We start from the raw sequence: 15,115 nt of genomic DNA, 5'->3' as shown, positions 1-15,115 counted from the left end.
TGCCCCACTTCAATCAAGCTTCATTGGAATCCCACAGGGCCATCCTACTTGTCGGGGTTCCTTGGACATCCCCTATGGCTCTGTCCTGGGGCTCCTTTCTTTTCTCCTGGTGATCTTGTCAGCTCCCAGGAGCTTAATTATGATTTCTAGGATCCTAAAGTCACAGGATCTTAGACGGAGGGCTGGAAGGGCCCATAGAAATCCCTCAGTGCCAATCCTTTATCATTTTATAGATGAAGCGACTAAGGCTTGTAGTTAGTAGTAGAACCAGGTTCTGAACCCAGGTCTTATTTCTTCAAATCTAGCAGTTTTTTGCAGTGTCCTATATTGCCTCTCCCTTAAGCAGTTGACTTTTAAATCTATATATTCAAACCTTAAGTGCTACCTCCAAACTAGAGGCTTCTTGATTCTCCTGATTGCTAAGGCTAGTTTGTTCTTTTTCCTCAAATTACGCTACACTTACCTATCTGTACATAAATGAATGAATGAATGAATGAATGAATGAATATGCATTTCATTAAACACTTGCTACTTTCCAGACAGTGGGTAAGTAGTGAAGATACATATACAAAACAGAAATAGTCATAGCCCTCAAGGAGCTCACATTCTAACAGGAAGAGATAATACTTATACAGGAGAGGTGGTTTGGGGGCAGTTAGGTGGTACAGTGAATGGATTGATGAGTCAGGAAGACTCATCTTTCTGAATTTAAATCTGTCCTCTTACTAGCTGCAAGACCCTAGGAAAGTCACTTAACTCCATCTGCCTCAATTCCTCATCTATAAAATAAGCTGGAGAGGGAAATAGCAAATCACTCCAGCATCCCTGCCAAGAAAACCCCAAATGGGGGTGACGAAGAGTTGAACAAGACTGAAAAATGACTAAACAACAAAAAGTGGTGATTTGGTTTGAAGGCTGTTTTGGTCTGGGAAATCCCAGAGATGGAGAATGTGCCCTAAAAGTAGCTGATTGACATCACAGTTCCCATGAAGGACAGCATGGGAAAATGGATTGGGCACTGAATTTAGTGTCAGGAAGAGCTGACCTGGGTTCAGATTGTGCCTGAGGCACTTGCTAGCTGTGTGTCCCTGGGCAAGCAACTTAACTTTTTTGTGCCTCAGTTTCCTCATCTGTAAAATGAAGGGGTTGGATTCTATGGCCTCTAAGGACACTTCCAGTTCTAAATCTATGGTCCTATGATCCCAGAGCAAAAAGTAAAAGGTGAGAGGAAGGGAAATGCACCTGCAGCAGCATGGCAGAAGATGACCACAGTGAAGCATCATCCAACATGTAAGATCAGTGGCATTCACTCATTGGAACAGCAAAGAGCCAGGGCTGGAGTTCCAGAGGAGCTGAGTGCTTCCCCAGGCCATGGTATCTCAGGGCCTCCGGCACTCCTGTACAGTCTTAGCTGCAAGAGGGGCAGGGCAGCTTGGCTGAGATAAAACATAGAGTGTTAACTGTCGAGAAGACAGTAAGCTCCCAGAGGGCACGGACAATTTGGGGGTTCTGTTTTTCCATTCCTAGGTCTGTATGTAGAAGAGCTTAAGTTATTGTTGATTTCTCCTGGAATCAGAAACTATCTATCCTTTCCCCAGGCTACCCCAAATCATCCAGGCAGAATGAAGCAGCGCAGAACCATCTGGGTGGCCAGAAGTTAGGCTGGCTCCTGAGGCCCATAAATCACCCACAGTGCAGATAATCATTACTTTACCTCCTAAACAGGAGGGTGCTTAGATCAACGGCAACAAAAACTACTAATGATGTTGATGGCATAATTAACACATAATGTTTGAAAAATCATCAGAGTAACCTTGTCTCAACAAAGAACGTGAATCTCCCCCCGACCAGGAAAAAAAAACATTTCCTTGGAAGGCTCTAATGAAGAGGAGCAAGAGCAGATCTTGCTGTCTGTCGGATTTTAGACAAAGCGGACTCCTACATAAACATCTGTGTCCGTTAAGATCCTGCTGACAATGCAAATGAGACACCAACCCAACTATCATTCAGTCTAACAACATTCTCTGTCCAATGAGAATCAATTTGTTCCCAAGTTCCTGGGATGGCAAAAACACTGTCACCTTCTCAGTAATTCCGTTCATTCACCTCCACGATATTTTTGGCAGGGAAGCAAAGGTGGGGCCTGTTTTTGAAGGGATTAGACTGGATTAAAAATGAGGAGCTCCTGGCCCCCAAGCTTATGCCTTGAAACAGGAGAACTAGTTGACCTACATAGTCTCTTGTCCTAGTCCAAAACCAAAAGTTATCACGTCTTGCTGGTGAATGTGGGCTCTTACAGATCACTTCCCATGCTGGCATGGGAGGGGTTAACTTGCTGTCTTTCTAGCCTCAGTTTTTCTCCCTGTGAAATGGGACTATTACTATCTCACAGGCCAATTCTGTGAGAAGAGAGGAGCTAGCATTTATTATAGCACCTAATATATACCAGGCATTGTTTGTTGTGGTTTCAGTCATGTCCAACTTTCCATGACCACATCTGGGGTTTTCTTGGCAAAGACACTAGAGTGTTTTGCCAATTCCTTCTCCAGTTCATTTTACAGATGAGAAAACTGAGGCAAACAGAGCTAAGTGACTTGACCAGAGTCACACAGCTAGTAAGTGTCTAAGGTCAGATTTAAACTCAGGAAGATGTCTTCCTGATTTCAGGCCTGGCACTATATCCATTGTATCACCTAGTTGCCTCACATTGTGCGAAGCACTTTTCAAATATCTTATTTGACCCTTACAACAACCCTGTAAGGTAGGTGTTATTATCATTCCTATTTTATAGTTGAGGAAACTAAGGCAAACAGGTTAAGTGACTTGCCCAAGTTCACACAGCTATCTGAGGCTGCATTTAAACTCAGGTCTCCCTGACTCCAGGTCCATCATTCTATCTATTGAGCAGAACAAACTCCTTAGTATTTCTAGCCCAGTGTCTAAATCTGTTAAAATCTAGAAATAGTAATCACTGATATACTGCATTTACCAAAGGAATATAGCAATCTTTAGAAATCTCATTAACCCTCTTGAATTCTACAAGGTGCAAGAGTAGTTATTTTCAGAAGGAAAAGAAAAGGAAAATTGTGGCAGAAGAGTAGTCTAACTCTTTATCATGCACAAGACATGGAAAATTTCACTTTTAGGAAATTCAAAAATCATGAATAGCTGGTTCCCAAACTCCTTCATTTATCCACTCAGGCAGAAAGTCACACACAAACTGTGAAAGGGATGGAAGTTTGTCTTCCTTTTGCAGCACTTCAGAATGTGAGGCATCAGCCAATGGGAAGGGGAGAATATGAAAGGTAGGGCACTGCATCCCAGCTTTGAGATTTATTGTCCCTGTGACCCTAAGTAAGTCACAGAGTCTCTAGGGCTCAGTGTCCTCATCTATAAAATAAGGATATTGAACTAGATGGATTTGGAGGTCCCCTGAAGCTCAAGATTTCTATGGTCCTAAGAAACCAAACCAGGGATGAGGAACTTGTGGCTTCGAGGCCACATCAAGGCTACAGGCCCCCCACCCTGAACCAAACCTTCTAGTTCACTGACCTTATATGCAGGCAAAATTTATCCACCCCCTTCCATCTCCCCAAGTTCACCAGAAGACATTCTATGACCAGCTAAAGCCCCAGAAGGAAAGGCCAGGTAATCACCTCCAGTTCATAAGACCCCCTAGGAGATCCAAGCCAAAGGAATTCCCTACAGTCAGTCAGTCAATAAACATTATTTAAGCACCTGCCATCTGCCAGGCACTGTACTAAGCACTGGGGATACAAAGAAAGGCAAAGACAGACTCTGCTCTCAAGAATCTTGCAACCTAATGGGGGAGACAACTTGCAAATAACTATGTACAAACTAGCTTTACGTGGGATAATAGGATAGAATAGGGAATAATCAACAGATGGCAAGCAATACAAAGACTGAGTTGATTCAAGGACCATCCCAGGTGATCAGAATAAATGTGGTGCTAGACTTGGAATCAGATGGCATGGGTTGGAGTCCCAGATCCATCATTTAAAAGCTGTGTGATCTCAGGCAATTTATATTACTTCTGTGAACCTCAGTTCCTCATGTATAAAATGGAGATGGTCAAACTTAAACCCTCAACCTAGAAGGGCTGTAAAGCTGTGAGTGAAGGGTTTTGTGAATTTAAAAGCACTAGAGAAATTATAGCTATTCCTGAAAAAAAAAACAGGCCTAATCTGGGACCAGTCCAGGCCTCCAAAATGAATAACAGAAACTGTTATTTCAAAGTGCTTTATGGTTGACAAAGAACTTTTTTTATAGCGAGCCTATGACATTAAAAAACCCTAAACATATAAAGGTCTAATTAACAAGAGGCCAACTCTGAATTAATGAAAGGTCGAAGATACTGTATACATCATCTGATTTTCTAATCCAAAGAAGCAGCTAAGGATTTAAACTAGCCGTCAGTTTTGAGTAACTTCCAGTATTTACAGTGCTCTAACCTTGACACCTGCTCCCTCACTATTGACACCACAAAGATACGAGTGAGAATTTGAGATCAAATACAATGCCTAAGAAGAAACACAGGTTTATTTGCAGATTAAGCATAACTGTTCTGCATTCAGTCATTAGAGAATGATATTAAAATCCAAATTTATTTCTGTAGAGAAACTACTATATATCTCTATTTAGAAATCTTGGTCTTTACCCTAGTTAAATATATTATTTAAAATAATTCTGATACTAGGGTATTTGTGTGTGTGTGTGTGTGTGTGTGTGTGTGTGTGTTGTAATTCCTCTTTAACTGGGAGTACTTTGTCAGAAGTTATAAAAAACTGGAAAGGACTCTTAGTGCCTACCAAGTTCAACCCATGCCCCCTATAATGCATCCAACAAAGTCTCTGCTTGGAGACCTTAGGGAAAGAGAAGCCTCCACCTTCTGAGGCTGTCCATTCCACTACTGAACAGCTCAGACTGGTAAGAAGCTTTTTTCCTGATATCACGCTAAAATCTGCCTCTTTACACCTTCAATCCATTGCTCCTAGATCCTGCCATTTAGGGCCAAACAAAACATCCAATTCTTTTTTCTTCATGAAAAACTTTCAAGAACTTGAAAACAAGGCAGCTAGGTGGCACAATGGATAGAGTACTGGGCCTAGAGTCATGAAGACTCATCTTCTTGAGTTCAAATGTGGCCTCAGATACTTACTATCTGTTGGGTCTTGGGCAAGTCACTTAAGCCTGTTTGCTTCAGTTTCCTGATTGGTAAAATGAGGTGGAAAAGGAAATGGCAAACCACTCTAGTATCTTTGCCAAGAAAACTCCAAATGGGGTCATGAAGAGTTGAACAAAACTGAAATGACTGAACAACAATACTTGGAGATAGTTATCATGTCCCCTTTAACTCATTCCTTCAGTTAATCATCCTCATCATCACCATCAATATCATCTTAAGAGCTGGCATTTATTTAATATATAGCACATATTAGTGCTTTAAGATTTGCAAAGCATTATATGTATATATACATATATATATACATGTATAAAAATTTTCATTTGATCCTCACAACAAACCTGAGAGGTAGGTGCTATTGTCATTCTCAGTTTATAGGTGAGGAAACAGGCTGAGACAGAGTAAATGACTTGCCTAGGCTCACACAGCTAGTAAATTGTCTGAGGCTAGATTTGAACTCAGATCTTTCTGACTTGAAGTCTAGAATTCTAAATACTTTGCCTCCTAGCTCCTAGGCATAATATGGCGTGCCTCTCCAATATGCTGGTTTTTCTCCTCTCTAGCCTCTCCAGCCTTTTTTCCTAAAATATGGTGCCCAGAACAGAACATAATATTTCAGCTATGGCTTGGCATAGTAGAGCTATGGCAGAGTAGAACAGGACTATCACATCTTTGTGCCTAGATGTCACTCAGTACATCTCAATACTGTATTGGTTTTCTTGTCTGTCATACCATGCTGTTGACTCATACTGAGCCTTAGATCAAGAAGTGATAAAAATATTTCTCTTTTGAAGCAGTTGTGGTATATTGGAAAGAGCTCTGCACCTAGAATCAAAAGACATGGGTTTGCATATAGCACTTCCATTTACTGTGTGACATGGCACATGTCATTTACACATTTTGAGTTTCATTTCCCTCATCTGTAAAATGAGCAAAATAACTCCCTCATCGTCTCCCTAACAGGAAGCTTGGAATAGTGGGCAGCATGGTACAGAACCATGAGCAAGTCTCCACCCCGAGCCTCTGTCAACTGTCTAAGAATATAAGGGTTATAAATTACAGACTGTTGGCAGAGGGAATTCTCACATGGGGAGCACATTTACAATGTTGTGAGGATTAACTGAGATAATGTGTTAAAGTTCTTTGTAAACTGTGAAGAGCTATATGTCAGTTATTATTATTTTCATAAATAGAAAAAGAAAGTTAAATGTAGAAATTACCTGCTAGGAAAATCATTGACGGGACAAAAAAATGACATTTTCACACGAACCAGCAACATCATACTACTATATGGTTTTTCTTTCTGTTTCTGTTTTGCCAGACAGTCCAGTGTCACTATACAGAATAAGGGTTCAGTTATCCATCAGGTAAGAAAAGATTCAGGGGAGAAAGGAAACATGACAGGAAGCTCCTCTATAATATGAAAAGCTCAGAAGGCTGAATAAGGCTATTCCTCTCATCGCCAACAAAATGATGAGGCTCTCTTCTGTTAGGTAGAGATCAAAGGAGAGATGAAAGTCAACTACAAGGCTTGATGAACAGCTTCTCTGGCTCTCCAAAACACTCTGAGAATGTGGATTGGGAGTCATGGACAAGGCCCCATAGGGCCTCTATCCAGGTTGAGACAGCACTACTGCTGACAACTACGTGACTGGGAGGTATCACAGGGCATCCAGGTGGGTTGAAAACACTACCCCTGTCCTCAAGGACCTTGCTATCTAATTGGGAAGATAATATGTAAACATAACAAACTAAATAATATCAAAAAATAATGTCTTGAGTAGTACGTCAGTTGTTAAGAAATCATAAAAACAGATGCTGTACAAGTTAAGGGAATGGAGAGCGCCTTTCAATTTACAGAGCTTAGAGAAGGCTTCAGGGGAGAGGCTGGATTTCAGTGGGGAACCTGAAGGATGACTAATATTTGGATAGTCTGAGAAAAGTAGAAAAGTCATTATAGAAATGATAATGATAATAATACAGTAGAATAGGTTGTCATTTGTCAATATCACACAAGGTCTCAAAAAAAAGTAGATGATTACACACTGAATGAGCTACACACCTTTTTTCTAATTCTACTACCACAGGATTTTGTAACTTTCTAAATTTTATTGAGACAATTAGCTAAAGACAATTAGCATTAAGAACTGCTAAACAAAATTAAGAATAGGGTGAATGTATAAATGTTATTTTGTTGATCATATCATTAATTATCTGCTAAACTTTCCCCTGTGATCAGAGCTCCGAACTAAACATGAAAAAGAGAAATTTCATGTTGTCTCCTACAACCTCTATTTCCAGCATCACTCCTCAAATATTTACTATTTTAAAATCCCTCATCCAGAGGACAGCAACCTGGCTGGTGAAGGGTCTCCAGATTATATAATATGCACATTAACTGAAGGACCTGGTTATTTTTAGCTTGGAGAAGAAAAAGCTAGTAAAGAGAAAAAGAAAACTGAGTAGAAGAGAGGGCCAAAAATCCTTCACTCAATCCATGACACCTGTGGGAAGTCAACCTGTTTGTGCTATAAAACTCAGGCACAACTGTTTAAAGGGTGGCAGGTTATGCACTTTACAAGTATGGCACAGTACTCCAGGGGAAACAATAGCCTCTAAAGTTACTGTACTGTAAACTAACCTTAAGGTAACAACAAATGGCATACTTTTCTCTCTTAAGAAAGTCTATTTTATGTCTCTTTTTAACAAATTTGTTAAGTGAAAGAAGAAACAAAGGTAGAAACCACTTTGTCACTAACAACATGTTCCCAATGCCTGCAGGGTCCATAACACTGGATTAGTTATGAAGTTTATTGCCAGTAGCATAAATGTGTTTTTTTATCTGCCAACAGGGAAATGTCCAGAGGCTCTGGGATACAGGTGCTTGACAGGAAGTAAACACACACACAGACACACACACACAGTCAATGCTATGACCACCATGAAGACAGAGTCAATATAGTCCAGTATCACTGTACAGAACAAGGGTTCAGTAAATACAATTAGTAATTCAGTAAATACTTCAAGGGCAGATAGGTGGGGCAGTGGACAGAGGGCTGGGCCTGGAGTCAGGAGTTACTCATCTTTGTGAGTTCAAATCCAGCCTCAGATACTGTATAACCCTGGGCCAGTCACTTAACCCTGTTTGCCTCGGTCTCCTTATCTGTAAAATGAGCTTGAGAAGGAAATGGCAGTCCACTCCCATATCTTTGCCAAGAAAATCCCATGAAGGATTGAAAACAACTGAACAACAATAAATACAGTTATCCCAATAAAGGGCAAGCAATATTTCTGATAGCTGGAGTCTCGTAAATTCTTGCTTTATCAGCTGCCCTCTCTGTTGTAGACAGTTATGCTGAGTCTTATAAGAACCAGTTCCAGAAGTGTGTTACAGAATCACAGAATTTGAGAGATGGAAGGAATATCAGTGACCACCTCATCCAACCCACATACAAAAGGAATCCCCACTAGGACGTACTGAACAAGTGATTATCAGCCTCTTCTTGAAGACTCCACCACTTCTCTAGGCAGCTCATTCCACTTTTAGCCAGCTCTAATTGTTAGGATGTTTTTCCTGATGTCAAGCCTAAAATGGCCCCTTTACAACCTCCAGCCATCACTCCTAGCTCAGCCCTCTGCAGCCAAACAGAAAAGTCTAATAATTTCTTCCCTACATGACGGCCCTCGTGTCCCCCTTGGGTGTTCTTTTCTCCATGATAAATACAACTAGTTCCTCCCATTGATTTTTATCTTATGTGGACTCAAGACCTTTTATCATCCTGGCTGCCCCACTCTAGAAGTTCTCCAGTTTATAAATGTCCTTACTTGGTGATGTAGCCGAATCAATTATTTCAGCCTTGCTGAAGGAAATTACATAACATCACAACTGTAATGTTCGTACACAGCTGTGGGAACCAGGAAATTCCCTAATTTTGGTGTCTAGGGTTCCACTTTTCAATGGCACATGAATATTATGTATGTGTCTCCCTCTGGTCAGCCCATTTGGAATAGATTCAAGAAGAACTTGTCTTTGTGCTTACAAATGAATGGGGACACCCTCATGACTGGGAAGGAATTGGGCAACTTGCCTGAGGTAGAGTAGAGGTGACAGCTTGGAGGAAGAACTGGCCCAGGCCTAGGTGTCAAAGTCTTGTTTGATACTGGGGTTCTGAGGATCCCCTTGTGTCTGTTCTCAAGGAATACTCCCTAGGGAAGAGGATCATGCCCTTTCTTTTACATGCAAAAATGATTTAACATACTCTCTGACATTAAGGAGACTCACATCTCGAATGGAAATATTAGGATATTTGGGGGCAGCTAGGTGGCGCCGTGGATAGAGCACTGGCCCTGAAGTCGGGAGGCCCTGAGTTCGAATGAGGCCTCAGACACGTAACATTCAACTCTGGGCAAGTCACTTAACCCCAATTGCCTCACCAAAAAGCAAACAAACAAAAAAGAAATATTAGGATATTTTTGACAAAGTACAATCACAACTATGTTCAGAGACATTAGGATCTGCAGTAGGCAATGGAATAGGTGTTATGATAAGTGGATTAGGGACACATTAAAGGCTTTTGAAGATGGGATTACAAGTCCAGTAAGTTCAAAAGAAATGCAGAGCCAAAAAGGTGAGAGTACATACCAACATAAAATTTAACTGAAGTAATGAGGGTTTCAGTGGAAGAACTGTGCTTGGTTATAGCATATGAGGCAGCTAGGTGGCATAGTGGATAGAGTGCTAGGCCTCCAGTCAGGAAGACTTACCTTCCTGAATTCAAATCTGGCCTCAGATACTAGCTGTGGGACTCTGGGCAAGTCACTTCACCCTGTTTGCCTCAGTTTCCGCACCTGTATAATGAGCTGGAGAATGAAATGGAAAACCACTCCAGCATCTTTGCCAAGAAAACCCCAAATGGGGTCATGAAGAGATGTAACTGAAAATGGCTGAACTGTATATTAACTGTATATAGGCTTTCCCAAATGGAAGAGAATACAGGTAGACATGAAGCAGTTTATAAAGGCAATTAGTAGAATACAGGAATCATCTACATAAGATGATAATTAAAATGACAAGAATTGCTAAGAGGATTAGCCAGTCCTATTTTCCAAAAAAAAAAAAATTTAAATATATTTTTCTTTCATTAAATACTTCCTAATTACATGTAAAAATTAACATTCTTTTTTTTAATTTTGAGTTCCAAATTCTTTCCCTCATTCCCACTCCTTCCCCTCCTTAAGAAGGCAAGCAATTTGATTTTGATTATATATGTGAAGTCATGCAAAACTTATTTCCATATTAGCCATGTTGCAAAAAAAAACAGACAAAAAAACAAGAAAAAATAATGCTTCAATCTGCATTCAGAGTTCATCAGTTCTCTCTCTAGAGGTGGATAGCATTTTTCATCATGGGTCCTTTGGAATTGTCTTGGATCACTGTCTTGATCAGAGTAGCTAAGTCTTTCACAGTTGATCATCCTTAAAGTATTGATGTTAGTGTGTACTCTGTTCTCCTGGTTCTGCTCGCTTCACTTTGCATGCGTTTTTATATGTCTTCTCAGATTTTTCTGAAAGCATCCTGCTCACCATTTCTTATGCAACAGTATTACATTACAATCATATGCTTCAACTTGTAAGCCACTCCCCAATTGATGGGCACCCCTTCAATTTCCAATTCTTTGACACCACTAAAAGAGTTTCTATAAATAACTTTGTACAAATGAATCCTTTCCCTTTTCTTTGATCTCTTTGGGATACAGGCCTAGGAGTGGTATTGCTGCATTAAAGGGTATGCACAGTTTTATAGCCCTTTGGAATCAGTTCCAAATTGTTCTCCAGAATGGTCACAGTCCTATTTTTCTATCTCTAAGCCTTGCTAACTATAGTTCCAAGGGACATGCTGTGGAAAGGAATGATTTTTCTTCATTTACATCAAACATAAAGGTAATATAAGTTTCTGATAGAAGCCCTTTAAAGGGGGGTGGGGAGGGTCCAAAGTTCTAGAGCCACAATTTCACCAGGCATAGAAACTCTCTTTGCTGTTACAAATGAGCAGTTTGTGTTCTTAGAGAGTTTAGGGGAGCTAAGACACTAAGGGACCTAATCACACAGTCAGTATGTGTCAGAGGCAGGATTTGAACTCAGATCTCCTGACTGCAAGGTCAGCTCTCTGTCCATCATACAAGACTATCTCCCATAAAATATAAATAGATAGCACTTTAGCATCATCAAAGGCAGGATCTTACTGTTAAACTGTATGACTGTTACAGTTTTAAAAGAATTCTCCTGGGGCAGCTAGGTGGCGCAGTGGATAGAGCACCGGCCCCAAAGTTAGGAGGACCTGCGTTCAAATTCGGCCTCAGACCAAACACTTGACACTTACTAGCTGTGTGACCCTGGGCAAGTCACTTAACCTCAATTGCCTAAAAACAAACAAAAAAAAAAAGGATTTTCCTTTTAATTCTGAGATGTTTACTACCAAATCAAGCTATGATAGACCCCATCTCCCAAAAGCTTATAACCTAAAACAGATACTATATTAAAAATATATCAGTTTTCCCAAATAGATAACCATAAATTGGAGTATATTATGAATGGAATGGAATATTACTATGCTGTGTTTCATTGTGAAGAAACAAAAAATATGATGAAAAAAGAGAAGCATGGTAAGATCATATGAACAAATACATGCTAAGCCGAACCATTAAAACAAACCTTGATTACAGTGTAACTTAAACAATGTAAACAATGTAAATTAAAAGAACAAGAACAACAAAACAATAGAAACAATAGTGCAAAATTATGATAATCGATCTTGTCACAAAAGCACCTTTGCCCATTTTGGGGGGGATAGAAGGGGGAGGCCCTAAGGATAAGAACTATCAGTGAAGAGCAAATGTCTATAGACTTTCTCAATATGAGGGCTATTTTTGCTAATGCCTCATTTTTCCTCTTTTTTTATTCTTTGATAAAAGAACTGACTCTCTAGAAGGAGAAAAGAAGAATACGATGGGAAATGTGAGTGATGTAAAAACTAAAGGTATAAATAAAAATAAAAAATGTTAAAGGATATTCAGTTTCCAAAAGATAAGATCTTTCATTTTAGTTACACATCTCACAAGCCTGATTCTCCATTAAGTCTAGGGCTCTGTGAGTCAACCTTATTTGTCACTGGGGAAGTGGGGAAAGAAATGAAAGAGCTATTTGGCTGATCATCTCCTCCTACTACAGGCAATCAGGGTCACTCACAGAGCTTTCATTGACTTTGAAATAAACATAATTTAGTGTGAGTTCAGGACCAATGGACCAATATTTACACAGAATTTAAAATAATGTCCTTATGGGTAGGCATATAAAACCGACCTAAAGAATGAATTCTTGTGATTCTGAGGTAGGCAGCAGATCTGTGAATCATATAACTTCAAATTAGTAAGGTTTTACAGTACCTGTATATTAGCTTATGTCAAATCCATTTATTCTTGGACAATTTCCCATCTCTATTCTTTGAGGTGGGTGTTTCCATACAAGACAATTTAAAGGCATGGAATGTCTTCCAACAATACCCAAGTAGGACAGTTTCATTTTTCATGTGAAGAAAAGGCAGAAAGAATAGGAAGTAAAACATAAGGAGAAGAAATTTTTTTTTTGTTATGAGCAGGGAACTCATATCTCTCAATAGTCCACTGCAGAGGAGATCTACAATTGCTATTTCTGTAGCAGTAACCACAGAATTAGAAACAATCATAGTTCAATACCAGAATTACCCACCTCCCTTCCTACATCCATCCTCAGGTGATCAAAATATGTGAGAAAAAGAAAATATCTCAGGCATCTCTCAGAAAGCATACCCACAGAGTGAATATATTGAGTTTTCTATTTTGGCCACTTTTTTTGTACAAGGTGGGACTTTATTTTTTTAAATAGTATTTTCTTCTTTTTTCCACAATTACATATCAAGAAAATTTTTAGTATTCATGTTTACAAGATTTTGAGTTCCAAACTTTTTTCCTCTCTCCCTCCCCTCCCCTCTTCTGAAAGAGATAGGCAGTTTGATATAGTTTATACATGTGCTATCATGAAAACATATTTCCATATTCATCACAGTTGTGGAAGAAGAAACAGATCAAAAGGAAAAAAACACAAGAAAGAATAAAGTGAAAAAAACATGCTTTGATCTGCATTCAGAGTCCATGAATTCTTTATCAGGATGTGGATAGCATTTTCCTTCATGAGTCCTTTGTACTTGTCTTGGATCATCGTACTACTGAGAAGAGCTGAGTCATTTATAGTTGATCATCACACAACATTGCTGATACTGTGCACAATGTTGTCCTGGTGCTGCTCATTTCATTTTCCATCAGTTCATACAAATCATTCCAAGTTTTTCTGAAGTCTGCCTGCTCATCATTTCTTATAGCACAATAGTATTCCATTACATTCATATACCACAACTTGTTCAACCATTCCCCAATTGATGGGCAGTCCCTCAATTTCCAATATTTTGCCACCACTTTTAAGAAGTCAACTCTAGAGTTAAAAGAGCAAAGATCTGGCAACCATCCCAAAAGTCATATAGGAGATGATCACTTAGAATGTTGTACTCTAGCCCCTTGAGTATAAGCATGAAAGAAACCAAAAGGGGAAGAGACAAGAGGGAAAGTGCTTTTCACACTCATCTCTCCCTTCCTTAACCTCCTTTTGTATTTATTTTCTGTATCACAGAATTAGCACCTCATTAGATACTGTCTTATTCCCTAATTGTCTGAAACATATAATTTAGCACTTTGTTTCATATTATCTTCTTCACAAATTGCTTCAAGTATATATTATGAAAGGCAGTGTGGCGTAATGGAGAGATAGCTAGCCTAGAAACCATGAGGACCTGAGTGGAAGTTCGGCCTATGATACACTGGCTTTGTGACCCTAGGCAAGCCACTCAATCTCTCCATGTCTTTGGCAGCCCTAGAAGACTTTAAGTGGAAGAGAAGGTGAGACTCTGCATGAGTAGAAGAAGTTTTTCACCAGAAGCTCCTTACACCAAATAAAGTCACAGCTCCAGTCCCTAAACCTAGCCTGTGTATGTCATGCAATAATAACAACAAAAACTAACATTTACATGGTACTTTAATGTTTACAAAGCTTGTTACATGAATGATGAGCACACTGGGATGACAGCATTTGACAATTTCCACAGAGCTTTATGAGAGGTGCCAAAGGGGAGGCCTGGCCCACAAAACTCACCAGATTGGGAAGTGTTTAATAAAATAAATAAAAAATATAATGCAACACAGATAATCTTAATTTGTGGTTTTCCAAGTGAATGTATAGGATGCAGGGATCCATTTCTATTTGAGTTTGACCACACTGGAGGACTTGTGCTTTAAAGGATCCCAAGCAGATCAATGTCACAAAAGCCTCTCTTTTTAATACCACTATTTCTCTACATGGTTATGTCTCATAGAACACCACCATTTCAGATAAATTTATATTGCACATGACCCAAAGGGCATAAAGGAGATAGATATACATATATATGTATACATGCATACATATATACACATACACACTCACATGTATACACACATATATGTATGTGTGTACATTATACACGCATGTGTATATATGTACACATATTTATATATGCAACACACATGTATGAATGTGTGTTGTGTGTATATGCCAGTGTACATATACACATACACATATATACACATGTAGGTGTGTGTGTGTGTGTGTATGTGTGCGTGTGTGTGTGTGGATATAGTCATAGTGGGTGAAGTAGGTCATACCAAATCCGCAATGACCTACATACAGAAAAAAATGGCACAAAAGTCAAAGCCAGTATGAGTAGAAAAGTGAGGAGGACTAGGCATGTGTAGAGACTGAAGGGGTGATAAATAATGTAGGTCAAGTACT

The 15,115-nt window shown here is 39.5% G+C and overlaps 1 protein-coding gene and 1 pseudogene across 6 annotated transcripts in view; one reads left to right on the top strand and one right to left on the bottom strand.

Annotated features, from left to right (window-relative positions):
• The window catches only part of LDLRAD4 (low density lipoprotein receptor class A domain containing 4), a 589,056-nt gene that overhangs the window by 377,481 nt on the left and 196,460 nt on the right, over window positions 1-15,115 (bottom strand). The gene's annotated exons all lie outside the window — the stretch shown is intronic.
• Window positions 1,197-15,115, top strand: part of LOC114035968 — a 29,675-nt pseudogene continuing 15,756 nt past the window's right edge.

This window comes from Vombatus ursinus, unplaced genomic scaffold (assembly GCF_900497805.2).
Source record: "Vombatus ursinus unplaced genomic scaffold, bare-nosed wombat genome assembly UNPS02009573.1, whole genome shotgun sequence".
In the NCBI taxonomy this organism is placed as follows: domain Eukaryota; kingdom Metazoa; phylum Chordata; class Mammalia; order Diprotodontia; family Vombatidae; genus Vombatus; species Vombatus ursinus.
This window is presented reverse-complemented; position numbering and strand designations above follow the sequence as displayed.